The sequence below is a fragment of the Mus pahari genome, chromosome 3, assembly GCF_900095145.1.
Source record: "Mus pahari chromosome 3, PAHARI_EIJ_v1.1, whole genome shotgun sequence".
Classification (NCBI taxonomy): Eukaryota; Metazoa; Chordata; class Mammalia; order Rodentia; family Muridae; genus Mus; species Mus pahari.
The window spans coordinates 155,001,297-155,013,075 of NC_034592.1; positions in this window are offsets into that span (position 1 = coordinate 155,001,297).

The following is an 11,779-nucleotide window of genomic DNA, read 5'->3' on the forward strand; positions in this document are numbered from 1 at the left end:
GACTATTCAGACTGTTGTGTGAGCCAACCTAATAACCCCCTTTTAATACACACACACACACACACACACACACACACACACACATGCACACACACACAGGTTCCATTATTTCTGCTCCTCCAGAGAGTTTTGATGCATACTTGCAGCCTATGGGAGCATAGATCTTCCACTCAGAGAAACGCTGCACAATTGGTGTTGAGCGTCATCGTACAGAGAGAGGCTGCACTCACTCCACTCTCCCAGCATGGGCTGAGCCCAGTGATGAAAATGGGCAAAGCGGGATTTGCCATACAGAGGCTGGGAAGTACATCTCTGCAGCTGAGTAAGGTCAAAATCAGTAGTAAGAGGCCCAACCAGGTTTCCTGCAAACTGTGCAGGCCACGAGAGACAACGTGGGTCTCGTAAATTGTTGCCATTGAAGCCTATTAGGTGTCATAGAATGAGTACCCTGGGTAGCATCCAAGCCAGGAAAAGATCACTGAGTAAAAGCTAAATAAACCAACAGTCAGTCACATGTGGACTTTGATCATTGGGATAGTTCCCTTTCATTGCCAACATCACCCAGCCTAGAATCACCCGGGAAGAGATTAGCTAATGACAGGTTGTCTACATTGGGTTGTTCTGTGCATACATCTGTAAGGCACTGTCTTAATTAAATTCATGAATGTGGGAAGACCTAGCCCACTGTGGGCAGCCGCATTCCCTAGGCAGGAGGTCCTGGCCTGCATAAGAAGATAAATCAAGTTAAGCACTAGCAATCAAGCATCTCTCTCTGCTTTTGACTGTGGCTGTGACGTGACTGACGTTCCTGCCTTGACCTCCCCACAGAGATGGAGCATAACCCTGAATTGTAAGGAGGAATGAATTCCTTTTTCCACAAGTTGCTTTTTGTCAAAATGTTTTACCACAGCAACAGAAATAAAAGCAGAATATTATTATTACTAATATTCATAATGAATCATTTTCATCAGTTCTGACAAGTGTCTTATATCCACCTAAGACATCCGTGACAGAGCAACTGGTGTGGGTATGTGGACGCTCCCAGTATTGTCTTCATTATGGTCTCAACTCTAAAACAAAATAATATTTTAAAGTCAGGAACAGGGGTCCAAGTCTAAGTCCCCAGCGCTTGGGCAGGTGGCAGAGGCAGGAGGATCAGGAGTTCGAGGCTGCGCTTGGCTGTACATCAAGCCAGCCTAGGCTCAACTAAGTCTTGTCTCAAGAACCAAACAAACAACACGAAGCAGAAACAACTCTAGCTGGACATGTAGCTCAGTTGGCAGAGTGTTTGCCTGGTGTGCATGAAGGCCTGGATGGGCCCCATCCTCCGTACCACACCAGCCATGCCTGATGGCACACAGGCCTGTAGTTCTCTGGAGGCACGAGAGGAGATGAGAGGCCAAAGTCGTCCTAGGCTCTATCAACAAATTCAAGACCAGCATGGGCCACACAAGACCCCATTGCAAGCAAGGAAGCCATCCCCAAAACTCTTACATGACGAGAATTTTCTGGGGTCTCTGGAACCTCCTGCTGTATCACTCCTGAGGAATAAGGACCTGATGTCGTTTTCTACCTGTCATCTGGTTACCTGGAAGTGAAGCTCACTTCAGAATGAAGAGAGGAGACACGGAAAAGTAGAACGCATGGTGTCCTGGTGGTGTAGCTGTGAGCTGCTGGCTCTAGCCTTGCCTTTCTCCGTTCTGTTGCTTGAGTGACTCTTCCGCGAGTCGTAGGCTCATGGTTTTCAGTGCATCAGTGAGAATCACCGCTCGCCTCTGATCTACTCAGTAGCCCCTAGATCCTGAACTCTCTCATTCTCTCGGGTACTTGGGGGTAAGTGATACAGAGGCAATGCTTAAGTAGTCTGCGCCTTGGACAAGTGTCCTGCTGTTTCCATGGGTCAGGGTTGCAGGAACCTCTGAGCGCAAGGGTTTTTTAGTTCCCTTCCTATGAGGCAAGATGCCCCAGGAGAATAGTGGTTAGGCCAGCCTTGCCGAGCGGAGCTTGAATTCTTGGCTCCTCTGTTCTCCTCGGTTTATGGGTATTGTTTTATTTGGGGATGGCAGGGTGGGGCACAGTTGTGGCTTGGAGTTTCCTGTCTGCCTCAGACTTCACTGGAGCAACATGAGCTTCATGTCCCGCTCACTGTCATTTTGGGGCTGCCACCCACACCTTGAATCCTTTGACCTGGCAAAATTTTGTACATAAAATGCCATCTGTATAGATCAACATTTGTGTTTGTTTGTTTGTTTGTTTGTTTGTTTGTTTGTTTGTTTGAGACAGGGTTTCTCTGTGTAGCCCTGGCTGTCCTGGAACTCACTTTGTAGACCAGGCTGGCCTCAAATTCACAGAGATTCACCTGCCTCTGCCTCCCCAGTGCTGGGATTAAAGGTGTACACTACCATACCCAGCTAATTATTTTAGGTGGCCTAGCTTCCATAGGGAAGACACTGTCCCATATTGTCCTTATTCCCCTGGTCCCCTAGTCCTGGGCTCAACATGTGAGACTGGAAATGGAGCTTTCTGAATGCGGATTGGAGTCAGGCAAGCCCAGGACGCTCCCCACTCTGCTCAGCTCTAGAGCCTGTACCAAACCCTAGAGGAGCGGCTCTCAACCTGTGGGGCGCGACCCTTCCACAGGGCTTACCTAAGGCTCTTGGAAAACAGACATTTACATTACGATCCTTCGCAGTAACAAATTTCACATTTGCGAAGTAACAACAGTAATAATAATTTTATGGTTGGGGGTTACTACAACACGAGGAAATGTAATAAAGGGTTGCAGCACCAGGAAGGTTGAGAGCCGCGGCTTCCTCCTAGAGGAAGGTAGCAAACTCTTGCTTTCCTGTTCAAGATGAGCTCCCAACCCTTGCCAGATAAGAAACAGCAGAGGCTGAAACAGATGCTGTGGTTCTCAATCTCCCGTGTACCCAGACACCACAGGGCACCACAAGGAGTTGAAAATGGTGGTCGGTGAGTCTGCCCTTCCACTCTGTACCAGGCAGGAAGGGAATGGCTGAGCCCAGGCGGGATCTGGTTTGGATCCGAGTGAGGGCTGAAAGTACAGGGGCACCGGAAGTCAGGCCTTCTCCAGGAGGCTTAGGTGCCACTCTTCATGACTAAGGCCTCCTCCTGAAGGGATTGTTGATAAAGGAGACAGGACTTGCTTGTCCAAACCATTTTATTCATGGCAGGTGAGGTTCCAAACATCTTACTCAGGGTGAACCAGAGATTAAATACCTTTGACAGGCAGGGATGCCGAGGAAGGGAAGCCAATGGGCTATACCCTTGGGGTCTATTTAGCTACTTTATTAGCTGGGCAAACTCTAGGTTTATATGCTCCATGATTGGTTGTCATGATCCTCTCGATGGAGTGTCATGGTTACATGTTTCCAGAGAAGTAGACCCTGGCCAGGAGCTGATTCCAATACCTGCCATTCTCAATTATGAGAATTTCTGGGATTTTTGAACGTGCTTCACCCTACCAGGTCTTCTGTTTGGTGGCACAGTCCACTTGCTCCACAGTCATATCTGACCTTGCTTTGAAGAAATGCATCCATTCAGCCATCCACCCACCATTCACTGCATCCATTCATCATCTATCCATTCATCCATCCACACTGTTCATGCCTGCAGCCATTTATCATTTATCCATTCAGTCACCCACCCATCCATCTTTTCATTTATGCATCATATATTTACGGCATGCCCGGTAGGCACAGGGTACACTGTGCTATTCCCTAAGGACCTGACTGTGCCAGGTGGGGTCTGCCAGAAGTCAGGTGCCTCCTCTTAACAGTCCACTCTACCAAAATGCATCCCCCAAAGGCAAGTAGGAGTCCCGCTCATCTCCCCATCCCCTCAAATCTGCCCTTCGCCCTTCCAACCTCCTCCCCCCAAAATAAAAAACACACAAACACAAAAAAAAAAGAGAAAGAAAAAAAGGCATAGAGCTTTCCACCTCGTCATGGAAGCTGTAGTGTGTCGATGTGTCCCACAGTGTACCCACCCCTCTGTCCACACATCTTCATGCAAATGGTCATCACAAGGAGCCACCGCTCTGGTTAGAGATCTCTGGCTTCTGTTCCTCACCGGGACTCTTCCCAGTTCTCCTGTTGTTGCCCTGTGTCATGGAGATCTGGCAACTTTGGATCAGCAGGACTGGCTTTTCATGAGCCCAAATTATTTTCAAATGATATAGAATTTTGGGGTGGGACAATTCCAAGTCCTGGACTGGATCTGAGGTGGTCAGCTGATTCTCCCTTATCCACACCACCAGGGCTGGCTCTCTGGCACTGCTCTGGTTAGACCAATGCTGCCATGGGCAGGAGGCGGGGGCAGCTCTCCTGCCCTCCTGCCCTCAGGGCCAGCTCTCCTGACTTCGGGGAGGTAGGGAGAGAAGGAAGGAGAGAGAGGGAAATATCCAGCACCCAAGTCACCTTACAGCAGAGAAGTGGTGAGGCCAGCTCCCCCCACTCCTTCACCTGCACCCCCTCCTCCATGAAGGAGGGCCTTTTTCAATTCAAATATTTGCCAAAGTTCCCAAAGTCCAGAGCAGAGTCCTTGTGTCCAGGACAAGAGCATGTGAACTTAGCAGGTGGTCGCACACAGTGGGTCGGCAGGTGGTCGCACACAGTGGGCACCACATACTAGGATAAAGTCCAGCTGTAGCAGAGGGAGCCACGGCTTCCTCAGAAGGCAGCCTTGGGAATCCCTTAAGTCCACTGCTGCCCGGGGTTGCCCATCCAGCCCCAGCCCACAACACACGTATATAAAGACATAACTTTTTTTTTTCTTTTTGCCTTTGTGACCCATGGCTGGATAATCTATGGAAAACAGAAATATCTCTTGTCATTCTGGAGGGGGGGTGGTGACGTCTGGTGAGAGGGTTCCTGCTGTGTCACCCTAGTCTGTATGAGACAGTAGAAGGGCAAGCTGGGGAGAAGAGGAGGAAATGTGGTCTAAACCACTTTACCAATGTAATGGCTTTTGTCTGCACCTAAGGCAGAGCCCTTGTGACTGACCTGTGAGCTGCATCCAAAGTTTGGGAAGAAGCTAGAGCTCACCTTCTGCAGATACATCCACACAGCATGTGCACATACACCCATGCCGTAGGAACAGCAGGTTAGAGTGGCTTCTTCTGATGGAGATGGTGCTGAGCGTGTGACAGCTCCAAGATGCCCTCCCCAAGGTGGCGATCAGTGCAGCAGCAGCGGCAGCAACAGCGGCGGGACACATAGATGCTACGCCTCTGCTTCAGTGTGGCTAGGACCTGTAATTCCAGCATTCAGGGGGATGAGGCAGGAACAGGAGTTCAAGGTCAGTGTAGGTTACAAAGTGAGCCCCTGTCTTACACACACACACTCACATACACACATGCTTGCACACAGATGCACACACTCACATACATGTACACACATACACACTCACAGACACACATGCTTGCATACAGATGCACACAGTCACATACACACATGCTTGTACACAGATGCACATACTCACATACATGTACACACACATGCACACATACTCACATACATGTGTGTGTGTGCACACACAAATAAACAAATAATAACTTCCATTCTGACATTTGCTATCAATGACATACTGTGCATAATCATAAGATAGGATTTTTCATGAATATGGGAGGCATGTCCCCAAATTGAGGAAACTATAGAGGGAGTAGACCATCTCCTTCTTCCCGGCCTGCTCCCCAACCCAGACTTGTGATATTGAAGGCACCTCTCCTGCTTGAGAAGCGTCTCTTCCAGCAGTAGGTGGACCTGGCCACTCACTACGTAATTGAGGATGGCCTTGACCTTCTGGTCACCCTTTCTGCTCCTCTGGGTGCTAGGACTTAGGGTACGCTGGCCATAGCCAGTTTGTGCAGTGCTGGAGAATGGACCCAGGGCTTCATGCATGCCAGACAAGTGCCCTACCCACCGGAGCACATCCCCAGCCCCTCTGCTGTGCGTCCGGGTGGCTGACTGTGGCAGGCTTTGGCTTACAGGCTTCTCTCCGCTTCTGATCTAACCCACTCAGCTGGAATCTGTAATAATGGTGTCTTCAGAATATCATTTTGTAAGCATCCCGAGAAACGATACACAAAAAAGGTTTTCGACAGGGTCTGAGAATCGGCTGGCACCCAAGCAAATGGCCATGATTGTTATTTGTGATCAATACCATCACCGGGGCAACAGGAAAAAAACAGACTAGGTTTTTCAGCACTCTGCCCATTGGAACGCTGTGGGGATGGGCAGGAAAGAATACATCTGTCTGGGGTTTCTGATTAGCCGTCTTGTAGTCGCCACATAATGGGGACAAACATCTCGGGGAGGAAGACTAAAGAAGAGTCTAGTTCCTGAAAATGACAAGCCGCAGAACACATATGATGAGACACAAACATCCTGGAGTGGCAGGATCTCTCTGGCTTTGAGTGGCACAGAGCTGTCCCGCTCTTGTCTCCGAGCCCGGCATTGACATATTTCATCACTAATTGCTTCTTCAAACCTCATCAATGATCTTTTGCACTTTCCGCAAAGAAATGTTGAAAGCTTTTAACGAAGAAATTAATTATGTATAGTCTTGGATGCAAATTAGACTAATTAATTGTAGCATTGATACCCTCTCCTAGCACAAAATACGAGAAGTGGCATTATCCATATTTATAAGGCGCAGTGAATTTTGACAGATGACTGCAGACCGTGATGAAAAGGTGGTCAAGGTGTCTGTGAGGATGCCTTTCCCGTGACAGATGCAAGTGGCTGCATCTCATGAGAAGTTTACTGGAGTTGACAGCGATACCGACTTTTGGAATGTTCAGATAGGAAAACTTTCAGTAAAAAATGGATTTTTTCCATTTATTTATTTATTTATTTATTTATTTATTTATTTATTTACCAAGATGGAAACTTGCATAGCATTGCAATGACTTGGCACTGGACATGTCCTGGGAAGATGCACCTGGGTCTCACTGTGCTTCAAGTAGGAAGTTTCCCCCCCCCCCTGCCAAATTCGAGAATTGGTATTGAAGCCTTGAGCCCTAGTGTGAGCAGTGTTTGGAGGTGGGGCTTTTGATAGTTTGTCCTCATCGATGGGTTCATTTGATGATGGAGCCATGATCTGAAGGCATCCTGGGATGTGGTGAGCTTTGGAGGGTGGAGGCACTGAGGCCTAGTGGGGAGGACTCCAAGAATCTGCCCATGGATCCGGGCAAGCACCTTCTCCACAGGTTGTGGCCTTGTGCGCCAGGCAGGATTCCAAAAGGTCCCTCCGAAGCTTCCTGTCTCGATCCTTAGCCCTGAGAGGCCGCGGCTCAATGGCCCCAGTTACCTACACTCCAACTCCATAGCTGAGCTGCTTCCAGAAACTGCTGCCCTCCTGGCTGTGTCTTTCCAAGAAGCTGGGACCAGAACCTGCTACTGTCCTGCTCTAAAGAGACCCAAGTGCCACTCTCTCAGACCGCCAGAGTTGGGAATTCCAAGCTGGAAGGGAATGGCTGAAACCTGGTGCCACTAAAGAGGGAACTTGTGTGCCAGGAAGAGAGCCCGTACAGTCTGGCAGCTGACCAGACCACCTTGCAGGAGAGACTGGAGCCCAGACTATGTCTGGTCGGCGATGGGCGGGACCTGAAACAGTGATGGGTCAGCGAGGGGCGGGACCTGAGACAGTGATGGGTCAGCGAGGGGCGGGACCTGAGACAGTGATGGGTCAGCGATGGGCGGGACCTGAGACAGTGATGGGTCAGTAATGGGCGGGGCCTGAGACAGTGACAGGCGAGTAGTGGGCGGGACCTGAGACAGTGACTGATCAGCGATGGGTGCAACACACCTTAACCAGGGCGGCTGGGCTGTGCAGACCTCTTGTCCTATATTAAAATCTAAACTTCATGTCAGAAGCTTAAAGATCAACTTTGGGGTGCGTCTTAGGGTTTCCATTGCTGTGAACAGACACCATGACCAAGGCAACTCTTATAAAGGACAATATTTAATTGGGGCTGGCTTCCAGGTTCAGAGGTTCCGTCCGTTATCATCGTGGTGGGGGGCATGGCGGTGTCCATGTCATTGGAGACAGAGATTTGCTCTACATCTTGATCAGAAGGCAGCAGAAGGAGATTGTGTCTCACTGAGCTATGCTTGAGCCTAGACCAGCAAGTCCCGCCCCCACAGTAACACACTTCCTCCAACAAGGCCACGCCCACTCCGACAAGGCCACACCCACTCCGACAAGGCCACACCTCCTAACAATGCAACTTCCTAAGTGCCAAGCATTCACACTCTTGAGTCTATGGGGGGCCAAACCTGTTCACACCACCACAGGGTGTCACTGGGCCTCTGTTCCTCTTCCTAATTGGGGCCATGTTGAATGCATTTCTTCTTTACACTTTTTATTATGGTTTGTCTCCCTAAATAGCTTATGGAGGATGGATTGGTCAAGTCCAGCTTGTTAGGATCTGACCTTAACAACTCCGGAAAAAAAATCAGGCCATTCGAAGCTGCAGGTGGTGAACCTGGGAAAGAGGTCACCAGAAGGCATGGTACCAGCCGCGTCACTTACCCCATGGAAGAGAAGGGACACATCCATCTTTTGGCAAATCAGGTCTTCTTGGAACTTCCTGCCATCACTTGGCTCCCAGATCCACTCTCCCCGAGCTCCCAAGAAGCCCACCTGACTCCCCTCAGTATCTCTATCACTAAGTCAGGTCAGCTCCTCACTTCTCCCTCCTCTGGAACTACTAGCTGGGTCTGGAGACCCCCAAAAGACAGACATCCTAGCAGAGGCCCCCAGCCAGCCAGGCAGACAGACCTACAACCTAAGCGGCTTCATACCGTGCTGGCACAGCCCACAAAACCACGGGCAGCCTTTATCAGCGAGCATTCTCCTCCAGAAAGAACTCTAAATGCTTGACCCCTTCTAAAGCATCACTGGACACCCCCCCCCCCCCCCCACCCCGAGGATTCTGGTCTACGCTTCTCATTTGAGATATGTTAAGCGTGTTTTAGGCTATCGGTATGGTGGGAGGAGGGGAAGAGAGGCACTATGGGTAACCTATGTAAGAAGCCAGTGGGTGGGAGGACAGTAACCCCTCTACAACCCAGGCACAGGGTGCAGAGCCTTCGGGCCTGTGGAGAAAGCACTTCCTATGCAAATTTCCTGCTGCTCAGCCTTCGGGTAGAGGGGGACACTGAGTGTCAACCTTTATTACTTTCTCACCGACTTCCATACTTTGATATTTTCCTCCTGTTTTTTTTTTTTTTTTTTTTTTTTTTTTTTTTTTTCTTTCCAGTTTTTCTCTGTGGAACAGTCCTAGCTATCCTAAAATTCCCTTTGTAGACCAGACTGGTCTCAAACTCGCAGAGATCTGCCCGCCTCTGCCTCCCTAGTGCCAGGATTAAAGCCACGCACCACTACCACCATTGGTTGGTATTTTCCTCTTTTAATGAGTCCTCTCTGTTTTACCAGTCTCCACAGGTCTCTTCTTTCGGGGGACATGAGAACCTGGGAATCCTGGGGGCTAGTGCTCTCTGACCCCAGTGCCTGCCTTGGATGGGCACCTCCCTCTAAAATGTGCTCTAGGAAGGGTGACACACGGGCAGGTGTGGCCACTGCTACTGCGTTCCCACAGCTAGAAGGGGAGTGGTTATTTTTAATGGAAAGCGGCATGCTGGAAGCTGGCTCTCGGTTTTGATTTTTGAGACAAGGTTTTATGTAGCTCAGGCTGAACCTCAACTCAACTAAGTTGAGGATGACCTTGAACTCCTATGCTGAACATTACCGGTTGGCCCCACTCCGTCTTACGCATTGCTGGAAATGGAGCCCAGAGCATCCTGTACGCTAGGCAAGTGTTCTGTCTTTTTCTCCCACTTCTTTCTAGACCCTTTCAAACCACCTCTCCCCTTCTTCTCTTCTGGGACGTAAGAGTTCAAACTCTCCAGGCTTAGTGACAGAGTCCTGTCATCCTTGGTAGGCTCAGGCAGGAGGACCAAAACTTCAAGACCTATCTGGGCTACAGAGTGAATGGAAGTCCAGTCCGGGCAACTTAAGACCCTGTCTCAAAATCAAATGTAGAGCCGAGAAGGCTGGGTATGGAGAGCTCAGCTGACGGAGTTCCTCCTCATCTGCTTGGTGATGTCCTGACTTCCAACTTTAGCACACACACAAGTTTGAAAATTGGCCCCACACAGCTGCCAGCTCTGCCCTGGCCCTTGGCTGAAGCTGATCTTTCCAGAAATTCCCCCAGGGAGCTGGGCACACTCACCCCCTCCCTCCATCTTCAGAGCAAAGAGTAAGGCCCTGTGTGGGAAAATGTCAGTCTCTTTGTGGTGGTTGGGCGATGGGTTTATGTTAGAACTACTCTGCCCCAGATAAAAGTAAATAAAACAAACCTTTTCCCTTAGAATTAACTGCAGGATTTATTTTTTGCACCACTGGTGCTGCAGGCAGCTCCACCCTTGTCCCGTGCCATGCAGGCCAGGTCCCTGGCAATGGCCACGTCCGTCCAACTCTCCTCACCCCCACACTTGCTGGACGTCCCCAGCTCTCCCTATGGGATGCTTTTGACAAGGTACACCTTCTGTTTAGAAGTTTCATGAAATTTTACAGATTTGGGCATTCCAGTTCCCAAAGTCAGTCCCTGATGAATGCCCCCGTGGCAGCAGCTCAGATGGTGTCAGCAGCTTGAGCAGGGGGTGGCCGCAGAGGATGCAAAGCCCAGGCGCAGCAGAGGCAACCGCTCTGTAGGAGCTCCTGGTCTAACCTGTACTGGTGGATGAGAGGACCTCAGGTCGCTGTTGAGTCCCAGTGACACTGGAAAGAGCCAGGGTTCCCCCATCCCCACTGACACACTGTGCCTTTGTCTTGGTCACTCACCTCTTCCCTCCCTGCCCACTTTTGGTGGCTTCAAAGCAGGGTCCCCACTTTTTCTGCAAAGGACCAGATAAAATTTTAGGTGTTCTGGTACACTGGGACCTTCCTCATCAGAACATGAAAGTCCCATGTCCCAGAAACCTCTGTATTGTAGGTAAACTGGGTGTCCTCCTCCTTCATCTGTCTCCACGGCAAGCAGAGCCTGTGTAATGGAGTGGGTGTGGCCGAGACAGGGTTTCACACTGTAGCCCTGGCCTTCCTAGAACCTGCTCTGTAGACCAGGCTGGCCTCAAACTCAGAGATCCACCTGCCTCTGTCTCCTGAATGCTGGGATTAAAGGCATGCGCCACCACCGCCTGGATGAAGCTTTATTTATAAAGCAAATGTCCAGCCAGTTCTGGCTCCCAGCCCTCATCTCCATCACCTCTGTAAAGGCCATTGCTGAGGACCCAGCTTCTGGAGTAGAGTTTTGTCTATGAAGACTCTGGCACCTTCTCCAGGGAACTGTGTTTACTGAAGAGTGACATCACCTCAGTAAGGTTAGGGTATGTATATACACAGAGATACACACTCACACAGACACTCACACACACAGAGAGACACTCACACACACATACACACAGAAAAACATATGCACACCGACACACTGACACAAAGACACAGATACAGACATACACAGACACACAGAGACACACACAGACCCACGCGGAGATACATATACATCACACTGAGACATTCTCACATACAAAGAGACACTTATATATGCACACAGACATAGAGACACATAAACAGACACACACAGACAGACCCATACAGAGTCACACAGACACACATATATACACAAACACACAGATAGAGATCTAGACACACTGAGGCTGTATCACTGCTTCAGACACACACACACATACACACA